At 38.6% G+C, this 8375-nt stretch overlaps 1 pseudogene; it reads left to right on the top strand.

Moving 5' to 3' along the window:
* Nucleotides 1-574: 574 nt before the first annotated feature.
* Nucleotides 575-1958, top strand: LOC110543514 (large ribosomal subunit protein eL42-like; annotated as a pseudogene).
* Nucleotides 1959-8375: the final 6417 nt, after the last annotated feature.

The raw sequence follows: 8375 nt of genomic DNA, 5'->3' as shown, positions 1-8375 counted from the left end.
GAAGACAAGGCTTTGAGTAGATCAGCAGTCTACCACTGAGCTGTATCTAGTTTCTCACACATTTCTTAGATTAAGACCCTAAAACAATAAAGCAATTTGCCTGCAACCTGCAACAGTTTGTCTTAGTTTGACTCTGCTCTTCTGTAGCAATGCACTATTTATATAACAGCCAATATCCTTTCAAACTGAGGTTGCCTTCAGTAGCACTCCTCCTACCAAACCAAATTTCAATGTTGTTACATTCAAACAGAGGCTGCTATCTTACCTTATAGAATCATACTGAAGTATGTAATGTTATAGCTATCTCGACCCCTATCGAATTGCTCTGTGTCACCTAGGGAACCTTCGTGAGAATAGATTAGGTATATAATTGCTAACTATTGTCAAAATAAACACATCTTTTTTTCTTTGAGATTGATATAACTATGTCTGGTGACATGATAAAGATTTTAGTTTTTAGGAACTGACCTTTCTCAATTTTTACAAAATATGTTTATTGATGCAGTGGTGTGTGTGTGTGTGTGTGTGTGTGTGTGTGCCTGGTATCTGTGTGTGTCTGCACATTTGCGTGCCCATGGCTGTGGACATTGGAGAACAACTTTCAGGAATAAGTTCTCACCTTCTACCATATTCAGGCAAGGACCTTCTTGTGTCCTATACTGCACTGTTTATTTCAGGGCAGTATTTCTTGGCAGTTATCCTGTCTCTGCCTCCCTACTTGAAGGAGCAGTGCTGGAATTATATAAAAACAGATTGTTATGTGGATTTGGGGGATAGAAATCAGGTTATCAAGCTTACACGGCTAGCACCTTTACCCACTGAAGCATCTTCCTGGTCTTCAAATGTTTTATTGTGGAAACCATAATTATTTGGGGACAAAAATATTTCCTCACTTTGGGAGAATCTTCTACCTCAAGATCTAGAGCCTTTGACCAAAATGGAAGAGTAATAGGAAGAAAGAAATAATCATTAAAATATATTATGGTTTGTCTCTGTTGAGCTTCATCAGAGATGTTAATTAAATAAATTGACCTGTCTTCTCCTTGTTGTAATGAATTAAAGGGGATAAACTTGGATTGTGATGTAACTACCAATGCAATTGAGCTGAATACACTGAAAGGGCAGTAAATTATATGACCAAGTGTAGGGAACACAACAAATTTTTCCTCTACTTTTTTCTGTTTTGCATACTGGATATTTGAGCAATCAAATTTGGGATTCAATCAAATATCTGATTAAGTAAGAATCATAGCTTTTAGCATCAAAATAAATTCATGATTTAGAGATAAGAGCATATGGTGAGGTATCTGAAGACCTAAATTCTCATCTTGATTTCATCATGACTTCAAGTAAGAAGGATGAAGAATTTTAATCTTGTACAAATGAGTGAACTGGGACTTTACTAGGTTCTAATATACATCCATGGAGGTATTCTAGAACCTTGGATGTTTTCCTCCCTTTAATTTACTATTTACAAATCAAGGATAATAATAGAACCAAAGTATCATGTGCTTAATTTAGGATTATATATAAGTGTATAATTTAAAATTTTAATTAAATACTTAGTAATAGTGCATACCATTATGTAATGGTAAATATTTACATATATAAAATGTATAGGGCCTTTCCTCATTCTTTCTGAGCTGATATCACTTGCCCACCAGACGTTCTGCAAGAAATGTGGCTAGCACCAGCCCTACAAAGTGACATAGTAAAAGAATGAAAAGGATGCTTTGAATACCTGGGGGAATTGGTGTTATGACAGGAAACAGAGTGGTTATGGTGGGCAGACTTAACCAATTTTCAGCAAAAAGTCTAAAACTACTAAGAAGATTGTACTGAGACTTGAGTGTGTTGAGCCCAACTGCAGATTTAAGAGGACACTGGCTATTAACAGATGCAAGCATTTTGAACTGGGTGATGGTAAGATGAGAAAACACCAAGTGATCCAGCTCTAAGGTGATTTGGTTATGAAGATAATAAAATAAAATCATGAGCTTTTGTTCACCTCAAAAGAAGTATAAGATTGTATCCAGAATAAATATGCTTAAAATGGATTGGCTGAAGTTCATATTTTTCACTTACCAGGGAGAAGGTTAAATAGACTGATGTGAGGAAATGTGTGTCATATTTGGCAGAATTATCTGAGATTAGTTTTATATTTTGTCTGCCTCTAGAGAAATGGTGGTAACCAAGGACAAATCTCTTTATAGGCTGGTTTGGCTACTTCCGGAAGTAGTAACTGAGATAGTCAGGATTTAAAACTGAGGTGGGGTTGAGGACTGTGCAGCAGCAACATCTTTAAAGGTAAATGAGGGGGAAGGATTGAGCAGAGAAAGGCCTAAGTCTGAGGTGTTGATTTGGAACTGAAAAAGCAAGTTAAAAGAGAATTAGGCATAAAAACAAAACAAAACAAACAACAAAACAGCACCAGGCTGCACATCTACAATGAATCAGTAAATCTAAGCAGGATATCCAGAGCAAATACTGCTGTTAGGAGTGTCCTTCATTGGGCAAAAATGACCAGGTGTCAGTGCTTCATGGTAAGTAATCATGAAATGATTACAGCACAGGAAGTGTTTCTCACCTGTGCTCTGCTCACCCTAAAGGTGATACAACTGGAAGTTACAAACTAATTGTGTCCCTTAAAGATATACCTTTTTCTTTCTATTGTTTATTTTTTTATTAAAAATTAGTTTTCTCCGATGAAGTCTCGCTGGGTATAAAAACTGATTTTAGGGCTCAGGAAGCAGTAGACAGCCAACACAAAATTAACTCAATGGCAATTTTGGAGGTTCTTTTTTTAATTATTTATTTTTTATATTAGTTACAGTTTATTAACTTTGTATCCCAGCCGTAGCCCCCTTCCTCATTCCCTCTCAATCCCACCCTCCCTCCCTCATCTCTTCCCTGCCTCTCTCTAAGTCCACTGATAGGGGAGGTGCTCCTCCCATTCCACCTGGAGGTTCTTTGTAGTGCTATTTATTTGTTTGTTTTCACCTTACAGTAAATATTATGGTTTTTAGTTTTGTGTTTTTATGGAATTTCTTCATGTATGAAAGTGTGTCCCTATATGTTTTTTGTGCTTTTTTTTTACTCTTTTCTTGTTTGTTATGTCCTATTCTGTTTTTCTTTTGTTTTATCTTATTTATTATTATTATTATTATTATTTGGATGCCTATGTATATATGTATATATAGACACACACCTGTATGTTAAGTTGATCTTTTTTATCCAGCAACTAAGTAGAAAAATAAGTTCTTGTTCTTCCAAATATAACAATGAAGTTGGCATCTAAAACACAGAGCTACTTTAACCATAACATTTCACGGTATACATTTGATTTAAGATTTGTGACTTTGAAAAGATGGGTTCTTTTCATTTATTTAATCACTTTACAGCCTGATCCTAGCCCCCTCCCTCTTCCCCTCCCAGTCTCACCTTCACACCACCTTTCTGCACTTCCCCAAAGAAAGGACCCAAAGGGCTACCAAACCACCCTAGCACCTCAAGTGGCAGCACGATTAAGTTCATCCTCTTCCACTGAGGCCAGACAAGGCAGCCCAGCTAGGTAGGGGAAAGGGTTTCAAAGGCAAACAACAGAGCATAGACAGCCCCTACACCCCTTGTTAGGGGACCCACGTGTTGACCATGCTGCACATCTGCTACATATGTGTAAGGGGTGTAGGTCCAGCCCACGCAAACTCTTTGGTTAGTGGTTCAGTATCTGTGAACTCCCATGGGCCCAAATTAGTTTACTCTATAAGTCTTCTTGTAGTGTCCTTGACCCTTCCAGCTCCCTCAATCTTTCCTCCCACTCTTCCACAAAACTCCCCAACTTGGCCTATTGAAAACATGTTTTTGTTCATGTAAGCACATGATTGATGCAAAAACATTATCCATTAAACTTCAACTTTCCAGTTATTTGAGTACAGAATTTGAATCCATATTGTCAAGTATGTTTAAAGATCTGAGCTGCTGAATTATAATGTGCAGAAAATTCTTTCACATTTCTGTAATGTGATAAGTGGTTATTTAAAATATACATTTCATATTAGTGAAATAAATCACATCTAAAATGAAATATGTTTTATAGATATCCTTCTATCTTACTTAATCCAGAATGATAGAGTGTGGATTTGGATTTATTTATGATAGAATAAATGCTGTCCTACAAAAATGTTAGAAATGTAAAACAGTACTTTTATTGTTCACTATGAGAGAGGGATATTATTTCACATACTTTTTTTACAGAAACATATGTAACAACAGATTAAATTCTATAGATATACACTGCAGTTTGTGATTCATTTTAAGAAATACGTATATTGAATTTCTGAACAATATAAAGATTTAAAAAATGTAGTCTATCTATAAATTACAGTCAGAGTTATGTAAGAAACCTCTTAATTTTGAAGCCAAAAGAAACCTTTTATATTCTTCTAATTCAATGAATTTGGATAGAAAATGGACATTTGTATATTTATGTACATATTTTGCTAAGTATTTTTCTTTAAAAGCTTTCAAACATACAAAATACGGGGGAGGATTGTGTAGTGACCTATAATCTGGATTCTGCCAATACCAAATAAGGTCACTTGCCTTATCACATATGTCCAGCTACCCATATTTCTATTTCTTTCCTTTCTTTTCTTTCTTTCTTTCTTTTTTACTTTTTTCTCCATTTATTTATTCATTTAATCACTTTACATTCTGATCCCAGGTCCCTCACTTCTCTCTTCCCAGTCCCACCCTCATACCTTGCCCTGCCTGCCATTCCCCACTCTCCTTCCTCCCAGAGAAGGGGAAGCCCCATTTGGTACCAATCCATCATGGTATCTCAAGTCACAACAGGACTACACATACACACATCTTCTCCCACCAGGGAGTGACAAGGTTGCCCAGCTAGAGAAAAATGACCCGAAAGTAGGTAGTAGATTCAGAGACAGCCCCTACTCCTCTTGTTAGGGATCCCACACGGTGGCCTAGCTGCACCTTTGCTACATATGCAAAGGGGGTCTAGGTTCTGTCCATACAAGCTCTTTGGTTGGTGGCTCAGTCCCATAGGCTCAGGTGAGATAACTCTATAGGTCTTCTTGTGGTGTCCTTGACTCCTCTGGCTCCCTCTGTCCTTCCTCCCACTTTTCCATAGCAATCCCCAAGCTTGTTCTTGGGTCTCTGCATCCCTCTCCATCAGCTGCCAGATGAAGCCTTTCAGAAAACTGTTATGCTGGGCTCCTGTGTGCAAGCATAACAGATTATCATTAATAGTTACAGTGGTTGGCCCTGTTCCATGGGCTGGATCTCGAAGCTGGGCCAGTCACTGGTTTGCCATTCTCTCAAACTCTGTTCCAACTTTGCACTTAAGCTTTTTGTAGATAAGACTCATTTTGGGTGGGTTGGTGATCCCCTACTTCTACTGGGAGTCCCACCTAGTTACAGGAATTGGCAACTTTATGCTCCTTAACATCTGTTATTTGGAGTCTCAGCTAGAGTCACCCCCATAGAGTCCCAGAAGCCTCCCTTTCTTGGAGTGTTCCCACACCAATTTCTATTCTCTCTCTCTCCCAGTTCTTTCCATCACCGACCCTTCTCTCTGTCCCAACCCCGGATTTTTGTTCTCTCTCCCAGTTCTTCTCTTCCTCCTCTCTGTGCCTACCTGATCTCCACTCCAGTTATCCTCCTCCACTCCATCTCCCACCCCCATCTACTTCAGGTTGTCTATTATATTTTTTGTTCTGAGTGAAATTCAAGCTCTCCTTGGTTTCTTAGGGTCTGTGAATTGTAGTAAGGTTATCCTGTATTATATGGCTAATTTCCACTTATAAGTGAGTACATAGCAAGTGTGTTTCTGAGTTTGGGTTACCCCACTCAGTATGATCTTTTATAGTTCTATCCATTTGGCTGAAAATTTCATGATTTCTTTGTTTTTAATAGCTGAGTAGTATTCCATTGTGTAAATGTACCTCACTTTCTTTATCCAGTCTTTGATTCCCACCACCCATATGGCAGCTCACAACTATCATTCCAGTTACTGGAGCTCTCTCTCTCAAGACCTCTATGGACACTGAATGCATGGGGTGCGTAGACAGTCATACAGGCAAAACCATACAACTAAAATAAAATTTAAAGCAAAGCAAAATCTACTGCTCTGTCATTCTTTAGATCTATGGGTCACAGTCTGGAAATATCTCTCCCCATCTTATATTTTCATTTAGAATTTTTCTTTATTTTGTTTAATCATGTGGTTGTGTGTGTGTGTGTGTATGTGTGCGTGTGATATGTGTAGGGGTCCCATTTATATCTTATTTATACCTTTTCTGTCCAAAGAGTTATGATAATCTACCCAATCAAATCTTTAGCTGGTGCAAAAAAAAAAATGAATCAAGGGAAGAGAGACATCTCTCTGGCTGGATTTGAGAGTTGAGAAGTGTGAACCCAGTGTTGTTCAGAGGCTATGATTTGGAGCCTTTAGTATGTGACTTTGGAAGGTTCTGAAACAGTAACCCTGTCTGAGAGAAGGAAGATTGAGAGCCTGAGATGGAATGTCAAACATTCTACTTTCCGGTTTCATTTATTCCCAAGGCTAATAACAGACCTACCCTTTCACAATTTGGGTTACACAATAACTTTGTCATTTCGCTTAAGCTATTTCAAATTAGTATTTGCCCCCTAAAATAACCTGATACGCTAAAGGAAAAAAAAAGAAGACAGCAGTCAGATTAAAAGTGAAATCTCCCACATATCTACCTCTATTAGAAGTGTAAAAAAAAAAAAATGAGCATTATTGACCTACTGTATTTTTAAAGTGCTTTCTTTACAGGGAGTGTTTTCCTAGTGAAATGAATAGGATAAGGTTACATTCTCAGTCATTTAAAGATTCCTTCTGCAAAACCTGCCAGCATACCTTTCAGCAATAAGCACTTCCTACAGTCTCCCTAAGTTTATTTTACAAATGAAAGGTAGAAGTGAGTTCAAGAAAGTCTTTCTTTTTTTTTTTTTAAATTCTACTTTCTAAAATAAACAGATAGAAGAACCACAAAGTTAATGGGAGGAATTTCAGTCTACTTAGATCTTTTGTGACAATGATCATATTGCCCCATAAAATGTCCCAGTCATGCTAGGTGGTGGTGGCACAAGCCCTTAATCCTAGCGCTTTGAAGGTAGAGGCAGGATCTCTGAATTAGAGGCCAGCCTAGTCTACAGAGCAAGTTCTAGGTAGCTTGAGAAACCCTGTCTCAAAATATCAAAACAAACAAACAAAAAACAAAAAAGTTCCAGTCAGAAGTGAAGTATATATTGGGAAAGGTCTACTAGTGTGACCCTACTTCCATCAGGACTAAAGTTTAAAAAAAAAAAAAAAAAAAAAAGACGTGGATGGGGGAATAGAGACAAATTAGCTTGGAACAAATCACTTCAAGGCCACACCCACTTCACTTTGGGTTCACTGCGGTGTGTTTATTTTAATAGCTGATCTGAAAGCATGTGAGATGCCATGCCACAGCTGAACAGAGCCTAAACACAAAAGCTCAGAACTTAAAACTAAGCATGCACGCAGCATGGAATGATAATCACTTTAGACTTCTTGAGTTGCTGAACATCAGAAAAGCGCCCACCTCACTACTTGGCCTTATAGTCCTGGCTTTTAGACTAACAGTGTTCAAATTATAAAACAAACACTTAAAAAAGATTTTTAAAATAGACTTATTTGACAGCGTACGTTCCCCTTTCCCTAGGCATTCGGATGGATTTTACCAATTAATCAGAGAAGGGTGTTGTGATAGACACATATAATACCAGCACTTGGGAAGCTGAGGCAGGATCTTCACGGGGTATGAAAACACCCGGGCCTCGAAGCAAAATCCTGCCCCCCACCCAGTATTCCCCTCAAAAAAAAAAATCTGTTTTGAAGAGAATGAAAATGTTGGCCCCAAAAGTTGTTAAGAAGCAGTACAGCAAGTTTGCCTCCAGGGAAAGGGCAATTCCCTGAGCTATTAACAACACTCAAAAATTGGTTGTCCGGTCATCAGTAGGCTCCCATACATGTGTTCTCCAGAAGGCCTGTAGATGAGAAGTTTCCACTCCACTAACTTGAAATGAGAAATAATAAAGGAAAAGAAATAATGAGGTGGTGAGACAAGAGACCGGCTGCTCTGACAACTGTTTGGTCCTATTTCAAGCAAGGTTTACTGGGGATGAATATGGGGAGGCACAGATGGGGCAACGGCTACCTCCTACCCCCACCCCCACCCCCAGCTCAAAGGCCTAAGGTACAGGGTTGCTGGAAGCTCCACTCTTCCATTGCCTGCCCAGCCCGGCCCCGCCCCTTGCTTCCCACCATTCCTGGCCCCTCCTCTTCTTTCTTAACCCTACTG

This window comes from Meriones unguiculatus, chromosome X (assembly GCF_030254825.1).
Source record: "Meriones unguiculatus strain TT.TT164.6M chromosome X, Bangor_MerUng_6.1, whole genome shotgun sequence".
Classification (NCBI taxonomy): Eukaryota; Metazoa; Chordata; class Mammalia; order Rodentia; family Muridae; genus Meriones; species Meriones unguiculatus.
The sequence above is the reverse complement of the archived record's forward strand: the minus strand, read 5'-3'. Positions and strand labels throughout refer to the sequence as shown.